Here is a 16252-nt window from a genome sequence, read left to right as displayed (position 1 = left end):
TCAGAGACCTCCAGGGACTCCCAGACACACGCCGAGACCCCCCAGGGACCCCCAGAGACCCCCAGACACTCGCCAGGGACCCTCAGATGCCCCCAGAGACCCCCAGAGATCCCCAGAGACCCCCAGACACCCCCAGAGACCCCCAGGGACCCCTGCAGACCCTCCAGAGACCCCCAGAGACTCTCAGAGATCCCCCAGGGACCCCCAAGGACCCCCTAGGGATCCCCACAGATCCCCAGAGACCCCCCCTGTGACCCCCAAAGAACTACCCTGGGGATCTCCTGGGACCCCCCAGAAACCCCCAGACACCCCCAGAGACTCCCAGAGACCCCCCAGGGACCCTCAGACACCCCCAGAGACTCATAGAGACCCCCAGAGACTCTCAGAGATCCCCCAGGGACCCACAGGAACGCCTCAAAGATCCACCAGAGACCCCCCCCTGTGACCCCCAAAGAACTCCCCTGGGGATCCCCTGGGACCCCCCAGAAATCCCCAGACACCCCCAGAGACTCACAGAGACCCCCCAGAGACCCTCAGGGACCCCCCAGGGACCCCCATAGACCGCCCAGAGATCACGAGATGCCCCCCAGGGACCTCCAGAGACCCCTCCAGGGATCACGAGAAACCCCTCCGAGACCCCCAGGGACCTCCAGAGACCCCCAGGGACCCACCTTGGGACCCCCAGAGGACCCCAGGGACCCACAGGAACCCCTCATAGATCCACCAGAGACCCCCATAGATCCCACAGAGAACCCAGAGACCACCAGAGATGCTCCAGAGACACCCCAGAGACCCCCACAGAGATCCCTGGTGCCCGAAATGTCGTCCCTCGGGGAACCCCCTTGGGGATCCCCGATGCCCGAAATGTCGTCCCTCGGGGAACCCCCTTGGGGACCCCCGGTGCCCGAAATGTCGTCCGTCGGGGAACCCCCTTGGGGACCCCCGGTGCCCAAAATATCGTCCGTCGGGGAACCCCCTTGGGGACCCCCGGTGCCCAAAATGTCGTCCGTCGGGGAACCCCCTTGGGGACCCCCGGTGCCCAAAATGTCGTCCGTCGGGGAACCCCCTTGGGGACCCCCGGTGCCCAAAATGTCGTCCCTCGGGGAACCCCCTTGGGGACCCCCGGTGCCCAAAATGTCGTCCGTCGGGGAACCCCCTTGGGGACCCCCGGTGCCCAAAATGTCGTCCCTCGGGGAACCCCCTTGGGGACCCCCGGTGCCCAAAATGTCGTCCCTCCGGGAACCCCCTTGGGGACCCCCGGTGCCCAAAACTGTCGTCCCTCTGCAATCCCCCCTTGGGGAGTCCCGGCGCCCGAGGTGTCGCCCCGCCGCAACCTCAACCCGATGACTCTCGGCGCCCGAGGTGTCGGCCCTCGGCAACCTCGCCTTGCGGACCCCCGGCGACCGAGGTGTCGCCCCTCGTCACGCCCCTCCTTGGGGACCCCCGGCGGGCATTGGAGGTGGTGGGGGCTGGACTACGATGCAGTTCTTGGACATGTCCGGCAGGCGGCGCCAGCGAGGGAGAAGGGCCGGCGAGGGCGGGATTCGAACCGGCGTTTGGGCAGCGGTATCTGCATCGCTACTGCGCACGTGCGGATTAGAGAGCTTCGGCGGTACTGCGCAAGCGCGGAGTACGGAGCGCCGTCGGTACTGCTCATGCGCGGAGTACAGCGCGCCGTCCCAACTGCGCACGCGCGGAGTACAGAGCGCTGTCGCTGCTGCGCATGCGCGGAGTACAGAGCGCCGTCGCTACTGCGCACGCGCGGAGTACAGCGCGCCGTCGCTACTGCGCATGCGCGGAGTACAGCGCGCCGTCCCTACTGCGCACGCGCGGAGTACAGAGCGGCGTCGCTATTGCGCATGCGCGGAGCACAGCGCGCCGTCCCTCCTGTGCTCGCCCGGAGTCCGCCTCTCTGTCTCTCCTGCTCGATGCCACATCCCGTGTTCGTTCATGGCGCTGTTTTCCCGCACCTGCCGCAGCCGGTGCCGCGGGAGCGCGCGGGGAACATCCCGCCGCCGGTGCGGCTGCTGCAGATGCGTTCCTGGAGCGCGGCGCCGGCACCATCGCCCGCAGCGCCGCCGCCAAGATCGTGAGTGCCGGGGCCGCGGGGCAGGGGCTGGGCTGGGCTGGGCCTCAGTGGCGCTCCATACACGGATAAATACTCTGCATGCAGCTCGGTGGGTGCTTTCCCGTCCTGGGGGTGAGGTGAATCCTGGGCTCCTCTGCTTTTGTCAGCCGAGATGGAAAATTCCTGCACTTGGTTTTGGCAAGTGGCAGTTTCCCAGAATTTTCTTGCCTTGTTTGCTTCCTGTGGAACATGTGGACCAGCAGAACTCTCAGGGCTTGTGTTCAGAACAGGCTTGAGGAGAGTGAGTGAGTGAGTGAGTGAGTGAGTGAGTGAGTGAGTGAGAAGGAGCCACACCGTGTCTTCCTTGTCCTGCACTGCAGGATCAGAATCCTGGTTTAGGTTAGGGATGCTTTTGCACTGGTGTGTGTCTTCGATGGTCAGAGCCAACTTTCTGCTGGGCCACTTAGGAAGAACAGTTGCCTAGAGCTTCATGTTTGCTTTCCTTGCAGCCTGGAGTGTTGGGGGGATTCCAGAAGCTGATTGCCTTGAAAGCCAGTGATCCCCAAGGCTTTGACCTGCTAAACAGCATCATGGAGCATATGTCCCCGTGAGTATGAGCTCAAATTGCATTCAAAACTGACTTCTGTGGGCTTTGGTTCTGCAGTGTGCAGTCATGCCAAAGGTTAACACTTCAGGAGCAAAACAACTTTATCTGTGTTTTCTGTAAAGTGACAGCACCAGTCAAAGCCCACTGTGAACTGAATAACTGTTCTTTTAAATTTCCAGTGAATCAGTTGACTGGTACAGGAAACAGGTCTTCATTCTGCTATTCCAAAGACTTCCAATTTCCAAACCAACAAGACTTATCAAAAGTAAGTTCCTTGCTCTGAAAAGCTCCAGTGTGACACGAGTGGTTCAGAGTGTGCAGTTGCACAGATCAGGCATCCTGTACATGGGTGGGACTCTGGTGGCTCCAGGGACTTGCTCCAAATGCTCTGGAGTCAAGGGGGCATAAAGGGCAGTGGCCACAGCAGGTGACACTCCATGAAAACTGAGGGAATGGAACTAAAGGACTTATGTAGTTCTCCTCCTTTCCTGGTGTGTGTGATGTCGTTACTTGTCTGAAAGTGTCTCCATTTAATCTCCAGCTAATAGCAACACACTTGCCCTGTCACACAGCACAGCCATTCTGACCACTGCTCTCTGCAGTTTGTGTTCATGCTGGGAAACATTCCATGCTTTTGTGTCATTTTGGCCTTCATGGGAATAAAGTTCTGAGGAAGGGTTTACGTTCCTCTGTCAAAGCTGTGACACATTGTTGAAATCATCCCCAGGCAGATGGCCATGCTGATGAAATTCACCTAGGTGGGCCTAGATTTGGGCTCTGAAGTGTGGACTAGGCCGAAGCTGTCAGTTGACTTGAGCTGGGCTGAGCCAACAGCTGACCTCTTCTAGCCAGTAACTTTGTATTCCATACCACATTATGACATCATCTCCAGGGCAGTAGGAACCAGTGTGGGAGTGGTTAAGGCAGTCGCTTCTCAGCCGTCCTCTGGAGAGGACACACGATGGTGTCCCAGGGGGGATGGAGAGGACCAGGCCCACCACTGGCTCACAGGGTACCTCAGGAAAGTAAAATGTGTTGTTCTGGGTCTCTCCTTTCTGCTTGGGTTTGTCTCCCTGGGGAATAAGCTTCTTCTTAAGTAATGTGTAGTTAGGACAGTAGAATTTGTGTGTTTGTTAAGAAGTTGACGTGGGGAACTTGTTGTTGTAGACTTGTGTGAGTGAATATTTGTACTCTCTTCTAATTGTCTCTTTCTTTCTGTGAAAAATATATGTAGATTTAGTATAAATGCAGTTTGAAGTGTTTTTTTTTTCTTTCCCCTCTCTTTTCCTCCCTTTCCCTGGTGTTAGGAGGGAGGCTTTTCTCTCTGTGCTTGGGGGGGTTGGCAGTTGCTTATCTCAAACCAAGACAGTGATGTTATCTCTACACAGATCACACAAGGTCTGTTATTAATCCTTTAAAATCTGCTTGATGCCTCCTGTAGAGGAGCAAGAATTACAGGGTTCTTCCAATGGTGTTCCACCAACCAAATGGAAGTGGTGCTTCCAGCGTTCCACGTTTCAGTGTTGTGGTGCCCGAGAAGATGAGCAGTTTTTAGGCAAACTTTGGAGCAGCAAGTTAATGCCCTTCACTAAAAGGGAATATTTATGAAGGCTGCCCTTCCTGTCTTCTTCTTAGAATGCATTTTGCTGCTGACTTTAAAGCAATTCTCTTGTTTTCATCTGGAGTTTTACTTTGTCCTTTTTCTCCTCTTCATTAACTAGTATGGCACAGGAAATGGGGCATGAGCTCTGCAGGAAATACTTGGCAGCATACAGCCAAAGGGAGTGTGTTCTGTTGGCTTGGGTTGTATTTCAGGCTGCTGTGCAGTTTTTGCCTTTGAAGTAGGAAGGAGTTGTCTCTCTGGCTAAAATGGCAAACGAGGTTTGGGGCTAATTTGACTGCCCAGGTCCCTCTCCTTTTGGGGTTCATTTCTTTCTCGAGCAAATTTTTCTGATTTTCTGCCCACAGTTCCTCACTGATAGTTCAAGTTACTGATCTCCTAAGCAGGTCATAAAAGGGAAGGATTGCTGTCTCTAGTTTCTGCCCTTTGTAACAAGTTTGTATGTGCAAACATCTATGTAAGAGGGCAGCACCTTAACAAATTGTCTTGTGTTCTCTGTTTCCTGGTGCTTTGTGTGGTTTCTGCTTTTCTTTGGTCACCATAGGGTGATAAATCGTTCTGATACTTTTTCTCTAACTGTCATACTAGGATGTTTGAAACGGGCTTGGAGAAAATGATGATTCCTGAAATCCAGAAAGCGTCTTGGAGAAGTTGAAAAGCAGATCCGTGCTGTTGGCATCACCAAGACATTAACAGAATGTCCTCCCGTGATGGACACTGAGTACCCCAAGCTGTGGTAGGTGCCACACTTCTTCAGGGTCTGCTGGTGATGCTGTTGGAGGTCTGGAAAGTAGGAGCTTTCACGAGAATAGGCCCCTCCAATAAACTCCTTTGGCATTTCTTCAGGCCCACTGTTGTGGTGAGGCTCAGCTTAAGGCTTTTCATACCTTTTCATCCTTCAGTCCACAAAGGAAAGTTTGTTTTCAAAGCAAATGGCAGAGCTGGTTTGAGATGTGTTTTATGGGGGCAGCCTGGATTTGGCTGAGCAGAGCTCCACTGAAGGGAATTAGGCTACTGTCAGCTTGCATTCCTTCTGGAAAGCTGGGCCCACTTTTGACTTGTAACTGTCATAGTCAGGAGGCCTGAGAATACTCACAACCTGACAGGCTGTAGTGTCTTAGCCTGAAAGTGGAATCTGGGGGAAAGCTCTGGAGACTGAAAGGCAGTCCAGCAGTCTGGGGGGTCAGGTAGCCCAAATTGAATGACGATAACTGGATCCAGGACTAGAACTCTTTTTGAATGTACTTAGAGAAAAGCTGTAATCTGGAAAAGAATTCCTATTCTTGGGTTTGTATCACAACAATTTGACCTGATAAAAAATGAGGGCATTGCTGATGCTGTTAATATGAGCAGCTGCATTGTGCCTGGAAAGGACCCAGACCCACAGTCCTAGTGCAGCTTCCCTGGGACAGGGACAGTGCCAGGAGTTAAGCAAGTCCCTGCAAAGGATGGAGTAAATCTGCTCCTCGTATCTGCAAGGAAAGACTGAGTAGTAGGGAAGGGGAGCATTTATATGCTGTATTGAGATTTCCATCTGCTCCCACGTGCAGCAGTGATGGGGTGGCTGGGTTTGGTCTGGGCCTGTGAGGATCAGCCCTAAACAACCCCACCTCACCAGAGGGCCCTGAATCCTCAAGGGAAATGTCCAGTAGGAACCAGACCAGTCGATAGTTATTGCAGAGGAAAAACCATGCGATAGAAAAGGTACTTCTGTTCTTCGTGGCAATCCTGTAATGCCTTGTGCAGTCTCTGTGTGCTGTTCTTGGAGTGAGCACCCAGTGTGTGTCTAACAAAACCTGTTAGAAAGGTAGTCAGGGATTGGAATTGGGGTCTGATCCCTACAGACTCTTGCAAAGCCTGAAGGACTGCAGTGATGAGTGTGCTCAGCAAAGGAGGTTTCTCAGTATCTGCTCAGATTTCCCTCAGCTCTGGGGGCCTGGTGGCCAGCTGGAGGTGGCGGGGACACACATGGGACCCCTTGAGCTTTGTGGGAGGAGCTGGGGGTTGGCACGGTGCGATTTTTTGTTCTTTGGGTTTTTTTCCTGGTTTTCTGATTTCCTTTTTGAGCTCTGTGGTGCTAGGGAGAAAAATCTGGAAACAAATCAAACTGAAGGGATTTGCTGAGTTGCTTTGCAGAGAAGTGCCACCTTCAGAGGATGCACAAATCCACCAGGAAGTCAACGAAGGAGCTGTGGAAAGTGCAGCAGAGTGCAGGGAGCAGCCACTGTCCCAGCTCCCTGGTTTTGGGGGCATTAGTCCACCTACGGAAAGGAAAAAAGCCTCCCCGTCTTGTTTTCAGCCCTGCAGAGGAATGTCGTGTTCCAGAATTTCGGAGGGATTTGTGTGTGTCCTGTGCTGGCAGCTGCGTGTCTTGGGAGGCCATGGAGTGACATACATTGGGGGGACACGGGGGGAGGACACGGGGAGGACATGGGGGGACATTAGGGGGACATGGGAAGACATCAGGGGGACATGGGGGTACATCGAGGGGACATGGGGAGGACATGAGGGAGATGGGGTGGACATGGGGGACGCAGGGGACATGGAGGAAACATGGGGGGAACATTGGGGACATGGGAAGGCTATGGGGGGACATGCAGGGGACATGGGACGTCCAGGGAAGTCCGAGAGGGCCCAGGGGTGTCCAGAGGGGTCCAAAGCGTTTTGGGGGGTCCAGGAGAGTTCAAGTTGGTCCAGGAGGGTCCAGGGGTTTTCCCTGGGGGTATGAGGGGGTGGTCCATGGGGGCCCTAGGAGGATTCAAGGTGGTCCAGGAATGTTCAGGAGGGTTCAGGGGGTTTTAAGGGAGTGGAAGGGGATTTCACAGTGGTCCAAGGGGGGTCCAGGAGAGATTCGGAGAGTCCAGGGGGTTTTGGGGGGGGTCCAGGAGTGTCCAGGGGAGTCTCAGAGGTGTCCAGAAAGGTTCGAAGGGGTCCAGAAGGGTCTAAGGAGGGTCCAAGGGGTCCCAGGCAGGTTTGAGAGGGGTCCAGGGGGCTTCAGGGGGTTTGGAGGGGTCCAGGGGAGTCCAAGTGTGATTCAAGAGGGTCCAAGGTTTTTGAGAGTGTCAAGGGGGGCTGGGGGGTGGTGCAAGGTGGTCCAAGAGAGTTGAGGAAAGTCCAAGGGGGATTCAGGGGGATCCAGGGGAGTTCAGGAGGGTCCAAAGCGATCCAGGAGAAGTCAGAGAGAAATGAGGGGGGTCTCACAGTGGATCGTGGGTCTCAGAGGAGTCACAGGGAGGTAAGGGGAGGTAAGAGTGGTCAGGGGGTGCCTGGGGAACTCAGGGACCCCCATTGCCCACAGCCCAGCAATGTCGGCCCTCGGGAACCTCCCTTGGGGACCCCGGGTGCCCGAAATGTCGTCCCTCGGGAACCCCCCCTTCGAGGAGCCCCGGCGCCCGAGGTGTCGCCCCTCGGCAACACCCCCTTGGGGAACCCCGGCGCCCAAGGTGTCGCACCTTGGCCAGCACGCCCTTGGGGAGCCCCGGCGCCCGAGGTGTTGCCCCATGGACAACCTCCTTGGGGACCCCAGAGACCCCCAGAGACCCACCCAGGGACCCCCCAGGGACCCCCAGAGACCCCAGAGATTCCCAGACACTCCCAGGGACCCCCAGGGTCCCCCAGGAAGCTACAGAAATCTCCCAGAGAACCCCCAGTTTCCCCCAGAGACCCCCCAGAGACTGTCAGAGACCCCCAGACACCCCAGGGACCCCCTAGACCTCCAGACACCCCCCAGGGACTCCCAGACGCCCCCACGGACCCCCCAAGGACCCCCCAGAGACCCCCAGAGACTCTCAGAGACCCCCGAAGGACCCCCAGAGAGCCCACTGGGACTCCCCAGGGACCCCCAGAGACTCCCCATAGATCACCGGGGACCACCCAAGGACCCCCGCAGACCCCCCAGACACCCCCAGAGACTCCCAGGGGCCCCCAGAAACTCCCAGAGCTCCCTCAGGGACCCGCAGAGACCCCTCAGGGACCCCCAGAGACTTCCAGACACCCCAGAGACCCCCAGAGACCCCCACGGACCCCCCAGGGACCACCAGAAAGCCCCAGAGACCCCCCAGGGACCACCAGAGACCCCCCAGAGATTTTCAGAGACCTCCAGGGACTCCCAGACACCCGCCGAGACCCCCCAGGGACCCCCAGAGACCCTCCATAGATCACCAGGGACCGCCCAAGGACCCCCACAGACCCCCAGACACCCCCAGAGACTCCCAGGGGCCCCCATAAACTCCCAGAGACCCCTGAGGGACCCGCAGAGACCCCTGAGGGACCCCCAGAGACTCCCAGACACCTGCCAGGAACCCTCAGATGCCCCCAGAGACCCCCAGACCCCTCCAGGGACCCCCAGAGACCCGCAGGGACCCCCAGGCACCCCCAGAGACCCCCCAGAGACTCTCAGAGACCTCCAGGGACTCCCAGACACACGCCGAGACCCCCCAGGGACCCCCAGAGACCCCCAGACACTCGCCAGGGACCCTCAGATGCCCCCAGAGACCCCCAGAGATCCCCAGAGACCCCCAGACACCCCCAGAGACCCCCAGGGACCCCTGCAGACCCTCCAGAGACCCCCAGAGACTCTCAGAGATCCCCCAGGGACCCCCAAGGACCCCCTAGGGATCCCCACAGATCCCCAGAGACCCCCCCTGTGACCCCCAAAGAACTACCCTGGGGATCTCCTGGGACCCCCCAGAAACCCCCAGACACCCCCAGAGACTCCCAGAGACCCCCCAGGGACCCTCAGACACCCCCAGAGACTCATAGAGACCCCCAGAGACTCTCAGAGATCCCCCAGGGACCCACAGGAACGCCTCAAAGATCCACCAGAGACCCCCCCCTGTGACCCCCAAAGAACTCCCCTGGGGATCCCCTGGGACCCCCCAGAAATCCCCAGACACCCCCAGAGACTCACAGAGACCCCCCAGAGACCCTCAGGGACCCCCCAGGGACCCCCATAGACCGCCCAGAGATCACGAGATGCCCCCCAGGGACCTCCAGAGACCCCTCCAGGGATCACGAGAAACCCCTCCGAGACCCCCAGGGACCTCCAGAGACCCCCAGGGACCCACCTTGGGACCCCCAGAGGACCCCAGGGACCCACAGGAACCCCTCATAGATCCACCAGAGACCCCCATAGATCCCACAGAGAACCCAGAGACCACCAGAGATGCTCCAGAGACACCCCAGAGACCCCCACAGAGATCCCCGGTGCCCGAAATGTCGTCCCTCGGAGAACCCCCTTGGGGATCCCCGATGCCCGAAATGTCGTCCCTCGGGGAACCCCCTTGGGGACCCCCGGTGCCCGAAATGTCGTCCGTCGGGGAACCCCCTTGGGGACCCCCGGTGCCCAAAATATCGTCCGTCGGGGAACCCCCTTGGGGACCCCCGGTGCCCAAAATGTCGTCCGTCGGGGAACCCCCTTGGGGACCCCCGGTGCCCAAAATGTCGTCCGTCGGGGAACCCCCTTGGGGACCCCCGGTGCCCAAAATGTCGTCCCTCGGGGAACCCCCTTGGGGACCCCCGGTGCCCAAAATGTCGTCCCTCCGGGAACCCCCTTGGGGACCCCCGGTGCCCAAAACTGTCGTCCCTCTGCAATCCCCCCTTGGGGAGCCCCGGCGCCCGAGGTGTTGCCCCATGGACAACCTCCTTGGGGACCCCAGAGACCCCCAGAGACCCACCCAGGGACCCCCCAGGGACCCCCAGAGACCCCAGAGATTCCCAGACACTCCCAGGGACCCCCAGGGTCCCCCAGGAAGCTACAGAAATCTCCCAGAGAACCCCCAGTTTCCCCCAGAGACCCCCCAGAGACTGTCAGAGACCCCCAGACACCCCAGGGACCCCCTAGACCTCCAGACACCCCCCAGGGACTCCCAGACGCCCCCACGGACCCCCCAAGGACCCCCCAGAGACCCCCAGAGACTCTCAGAGACCCCCGAAGGACCCCCAGAGAGCCCACTGGGACTCCCCAGGGACCCCCAGAGACTCCCCATAGATCACCGGGGACCACCCAAGGACCCCCGCAGACCCCCCAGACACCCCCAGAGACTCCCAGGGGCCCCCAGAAACTCCCAGAGCTCCCTCAGGGACCCGCAGAGACCCCTCAGGGACCCCCAGAGACTTCCAGACACCCCAGAGACCCCCAGAGACCCCCACGGACCCCCCAGGGACCACCAGAAAGCCCCAGAGACCCCCCAGGGACCACCAGAGACCCCCCAGAGATTTTCAGAGACCTCCAGGGACTCCCAGACACCCGCCGAGACCCCCCAGGGACCCCCAGAGACCCTCCATAGATCACCAGGGACCGCCCAAGGACCCCCACAGACCCCCAGACACCCCCAGAGACTCCCAGGGGCCCCCATAAACTCCCAGAGACCCCTGAGGGACCCGCAGAGACCCCTGAGGGACCCCCAGAGACTCCCAGACACCTGCCAGGAACCCTCAGATGCCCCCAGAGACCCCCAGACCCCTCCAGGGACCCCCAGAGACCCGCAGGGACCCCCAGGCACCCCCAGAGACCCCCCAGAGACTCTCAGAGACCTCCAGGGACTCCCAGACACACGCCGAGACCCCCCAGGGACCCCCAGAGACCCCCAGACACTCGCCAGGGACCCTCAGATGCCCCCAGAGACCCCCAGAGATCCCCAGAGACCCCCAGACACCCCCAGAGACCCCCAGGGACCCCTGCAGACCCTCCAGAGACCCCCAGAGACTCTCAGAGATCCCCCAGGGACCCCCAAGGACCCCCTAGGGATCCCCACAGATCCCCAGAGACCCCCCCTGTGACCCCCAAAGAACTACCCTGGGGATCTCCTGGGACCCCCCAGAAACCCCCAGACACCCCCAGAGACTCCCAGAGACCCCCCAGGGACCCTCAGACACCCCCAGAGACTCATAGAGACCCCCAGAGACTCTCAGAGATCCCCCAGGGACCCACAGGAACGCCTCAAAGATCCACCAGAGACCCCCCCCTGTGACCCCCAAAGAACTCCCCTGGGGATCCCCTGGGACCCCCCAGAAATCCCCAGACACCCCCAGAGACTCACAGAGACCCCCCAGAGACCCTCAGGGACCCCCCAGGGACCCCCATAGACCGCCCAGAGATCACGAGATGCCCCCCAGGGACCTCCAGAGACCCCTCCAGGGATCACGAGAAACCCCTCCGAGACCCCCAGGGACCTCCAGAGACCCCCAGGGACCCACCTTGGGACCCCCAGAGGACCCCAGGGACCCACAGGAACCCCTCATAGATCCACCAGAGACCCCCATAGATCCCACAGAGAACCCAGAGACCACCAGAGATGCTCCAGAGACACCCCAGAGACCCCCACAGAGATCCCCGGTGCCCGAAATGTCGTCCCTCGGAGAACCCCCTTGGGGATCCCCGATGCCCGAAATGTCGTCCCTCGGGGAACCCCCTTGGGGACCCCCGGTGCCCGAAATGTCGTCCGTCGGGGAACCCCCTTGGGGACCCCCGGTGCCCAAAATATCGTCCGTCGGGGAACCCCCTTGGGGACCCCCGGTGCCCAAAATGTCGTCCGTCGGGGAACCCCCTTGGGGACCCCCGGTGCCCAAAATGTCGTCCGTCGGGGAACCCCCTTGGGGACCCCCGGTGCCCAAAATGTCGTCCGTCGGGGAACCCCCTTGGGGACCCCCGGTGCCCAAAATGTCGTCCGTCGGGGAACCCCCTTGGGGACCCCCGGTGCCCAAAATGTCTTCCCTCGGGGAACCCCCTTGGGGACCCCCGGTGCCCAAAATGTCGTCCCTCCGGGAACCCCCTTGGGGACCCCCGGTGCCCAAAACTGTCGTCCCTCTGCAATCCCCCCTTGGGGAGTCCCGGCGCCCGAGGTGTCGCCCCGCCGCAACCTCAACCCGATGACTCTCGGCGCCCGAGGTGTCGGCCCTCGGCAACCTCGCCTTGCGGACCCCCGGCGACCGAGGTGTCGCCCCTCGTCACGCCCCTCCTTGGGGACCCCCGGCGGGCATTGGAGGTGGTGGGGGCTGGACTACGATGCAGTTCTTGGACATGTCCGGCAGGCGGCGCCAGCGAGGGAGAAGGGCCGGCGAGGGCGGGATTCGAACCGGCGTTTGGGCAGCGGTATCTGCATCGCTACTGCGCACGTGCGGATTAGAGAGCTTCGGCGGTACTGCGCAAGCGCGGAGTACGGAGCGCCGTCGGTACTGCTCATGCGCGGAGTACAGCGCGCCGTCCCAACTGCGCACGCGCGGAGTACAGAGCGCTGTCGCTGCTGCGCATGCGCGGAGTACAGAGCGCCGTCGCTACTGCGCACGCGCGGAGTACAGCGCGCCGTCGCTACTGCGCATGCGCGGAGTACAGCGCGCCGTCCCTACTGCGCACGCGCGGAGTACAGAGCGGCGTCGCTATTGCGCATGCGCGGAGCACAGCGCGCCGTCCCTCCTGTGCTCGCCCGGAGTCCGCCTCTCTGTCTCTCCTGCTCGATGCCACATCCCGTGTTCGTTCATGGCGCTGTTTTCCCGCACCTGCCGCAGCCGGTGCCGCGGGAGCGCGCGGGGAACATCCCGCCGCCGGTGCGGCTGCTGCAGATGCGTTCCTGGAGCGCGGCGCCGGCACCATCGCCCGCAGCGCCGCCGCCAAGATCGTGAGTGCCGGGGCCGCGGGGCAGGGGCTGGGCTGGGCTGGGCCTCAGTGGCACTCCATGCACGGATAAATACTCTGCATGCAGCTCGGTGGGTGCTTTCCCGTCCTGGGGGTGAGGTGAATCCTGGGCTCCTCTGCTTTTGTCAGCCGAGATGGAAAATTCCTGCACTTGGTTTTGGCAAGTGGCAGTTTCCCAGAATTTTCTTGCCTTGTTTGCTTCCTGTGGAACATGTGGACCAGCAGAACTCTCAGGGCTTGTGTTCAGAACAGGCTTGAGGAGAGTGAGTGAGTGAGTGAGTGAGTGAGTGAGTGAGTGAGTGAGAAGGAGCCACACCGTGTCTTCCTTGTCCTGCACTGCAGGATCAGAATCCTGGTTTAGGTTAGGGATGCTTTTGCACTGGTGTGTGTCTTCGATGGTCAGAGCCAACTTTCTGCTGGGCCACTTAGGAAGAACAGTTGCCTAGAGCTTCATGTTTGCTTTCCTTGCAGCCTGGAGTGTTGGGGGGATTCCAGAAACTGATTGCCTCTAAAGCCAGTGATCCCCAAGGCTTTGACCTGCTAAACAGCATCATGGAGCATATGTCCCCGTGAGTATGAGCTCAAATTGCATTCAAAACTGACTTCTGTGGGCTTTGGTTCTGCAGTGTGCAGTCATGCCAAAGGTTAACACTTCAGGAGCAAAACAACTTTATCTGTGTTTTCTGTAAAGTGACAGCACCAGTCAAAGCCCACTGTGAACTGAATAACTGTTCTTTTAAATTTCCAGTGAATCAGTTGACTGGTACAGGAAACAGGTCTTCATTCTGCTATTCCAAAGACTTCCAATTTCCAAACCAACAAGACTTATCAAAAGTAAGTTCCTTGCTCTGAAAAGCTCCAGTGTGACACGAGTGGTTCAGAGTGTGCAGTTGCACAGATCAGGCATCCTGTACATGGGTGGGACTCTGGTGGCTCCAGGGACTTGCTCCAAATGCTCTGGAGTCAAGGGGGCATAAAGGGCAGTGGCCACAGCAGGTGACACTCCATGAAAACTGAGGGAATGGAACTAAAGGACTTATGTAGTTCTCCTCCTTTCCTGGTGTGTGTGATGTCGTTACTTGTCTGAAAGTGTCTCCATTTAATCTCCAGCTAATAGCAACACACTTGCCCTGTCACACAGCACAGCCATTCTGACCACTGCTCTCTGCAGTTTGTGTTCATGCTGGGAAACATTCCATGCTTTTGTGTCATTTTGGCCTTCATGGGAATAAAGTTCTGAGGAAGGGTTTACGTTCCTCTGTCAAAGCTGTGACACATTGTTGAAATCATCCCCAGGCAGATGGCCATGCTGATGAAATTCACCTAGGTGGGCCTAGATTTGGGCTCTGAAGTGTGGACTAGGCCGAAGCTGTCAGTTGACTTGAGCTGGGCTGAGCCAACAGCTGACCTCTTCTAGCCAGTAACTTTGTATTCCATACCACATTATGACATCATCTCCAGGGCAGTAGGAACCAGTGTGGGAGTGGTTAAGGCAGTCGCTTCTCAGCCGTCCTCTGGAGAGGACACACGATGGTGTCCCAGGGGGGATGGAGAGGACCAGGCCCACCACTGGCTCACAGGGTACCTCAGGAAAGTAAAATGTGTTGTTCTGGGTCTCTCCTTTCTGCTTGGGTTTGTCTCCCTGGGGAATAAGCTTCTTCTTAAGTAATGTGTAGTTAGGACAGTAGAATTTGTGTGTTTGTTAAGAAGTTGACGTGGGGAACTTGTTGTTGTAGACTTGTGTGAGTGAATATTTGTACTCTCTTCTAATTGTCTCTTTCTTTCTGTGAAAAATATATGTAGATTTAGTATAAATGCAGTTTGAAGTGTTTTTTTTTTCTTTCCCCTCTCTTTTCCTCCCTTTCCCTGGTGTTAGGAGGGAGGCTTTTCTCTCTGTGCTTGGGGGGGTTGGCAGTTGCTTATCTCAAACCAAGACAGTGATGTTATCTCTACACAGATCACACAAGGTCTGTTATTAATCCTTTAAAATCTGCTTGATGCCTCCTGTAGAGGAGCAAGAATTACAGGGTTCTTCCAATGGTGTTCCACCAACCAAATGGAAGTGGTGCTTCCAGCGTTCCACGTTTCAGTGTTGTGGTGCCCGAGAAGATGAGCAGTTTTTAGGCAAACTTTGGAGCAGCAAGTTAATGCCCTTCACTAAAAGGGAATATTTATGAAGGCTGCCCTTTCTGTCTTCTTCTTAGAATGCATTTTGCTGCTGACTTTAAAGCAATTCTCTTGTTTTCATCTGGAGTTTTACTTTGTCCTTTTTCTCCTCTTCATTAACTAGTATGGCACAGGAAATGGGGCATGAGCTCTGCAGGAAATACTTGGCAGCATACAGCCAAAGGGAGTGTGTTCTGTTGGCTTGGGTTGTATTTCAGGCTGCTGTGCAGTTTTTGCCTTTGAAGTAGGAAGGAGTTGTCTCTCTGGCTAAAATGGCAAACGAGGTTTGGGGCTAATTTGACTGCCCAGGTCCCTCTCCTTTTGGGGTTCATTTCTTTCTCGAGCAAATTTTTCTGATTTTCTGCCCACAGTTCCTCACTGATAGTTCAAGTTACTGATCTCCTAAGCAGGTCATAAAAGGGAAGGATTGCTGTCTCTAGTTTCTGTCCTTTGTAACAAGTTTGTATGTGCAAACATCTATGTAAGAGGGCAGCACCTTAACAAATTGTCTTGTGTTCTCTGTTTCCTGGTGCTTTGTGTGGTTTCTGCTTTTCTTTGGTCACCATAGGGTGATAAATCGTTCTGATACTTTTTCTCTAACTGTCATACTAGGATGTTTGAAACGGGCTTGGAGAAAATGATGATTCCTGAAATCCAGAAAGCGTCTTGGAGAAGTTGAAAAGCAGATCCGTGCTGTTGGCATCACCAAGACATTAACAGAATGTCCTCCCGTGATGGACACTGAGTACCCCAAGCTGTGGTAGGTGCCACACTTCTTCAGGGTCTGCTGGTGATGCTGTTGGAGGTCTGGAAAGTAGGAGCTTTCACGAGAATAGGCCCCTCCAATAAACTCCGTTGGCATTTCTTCAGGCCCACTGTTGTGGTGAGGCTCAGCTTAAGGCTTTTCATACCTTTTCATCCTTCAGTCCACAAAGGAAAGTTTGTTTTCAAAGCAAATGGCAGAGCTGGTTTGAGATGTGTTTTATGGGGGTAGCCTGGATTTGGCTGAGCAGAGCTCCACTGAAGGGAATTAGGCTACTGTCAGCTTGCATTCCTTCTGGAAAGCTGGGCCCACTTTTGACTTGTAACTGTCATAGTCAGGAGGCCTGAGAATACTCACAACCTGACAGGCTGTAGTGTCTTAGCCTGAAAGTGGAA

General features: G+C 57.5%; 1 long non-coding RNA gene across 1 annotated transcript; it reads left to right on the top strand.

Annotated features, from left to right (window-relative positions):
- Positions 1–2482: 2482 nt before the first annotated feature.
- Positions 2483–5256, top strand: LOC139678528 (uncharacterized). Its single transcript, XR_011699045.1, has 3 exons — positions 2483–2675; positions 2855–2940; positions 4885–5256. It is a non-coding gene; the product is annotated as an uncharacterized lncRNA (long non-coding RNA).
- The last annotated feature ends 10996 nt before the right edge of the window (positions 5257–16252 follow it).

Source organism: Pithys albifrons, chromosome 14 (genome assembly GCF_047495875.1).
Source record: "Pithys albifrons albifrons isolate INPA30051 chromosome 14, PitAlb_v1, whole genome shotgun sequence".
Classification (NCBI taxonomy): Eukaryota; Metazoa; Chordata; class Aves; order Passeriformes; family Thamnophilidae; genus Pithys; species Pithys albifrons.
Note: the sequence above shows the minus strand (reverse complement) of the source record. Positions and strands in the feature narration are given on the sequence as shown.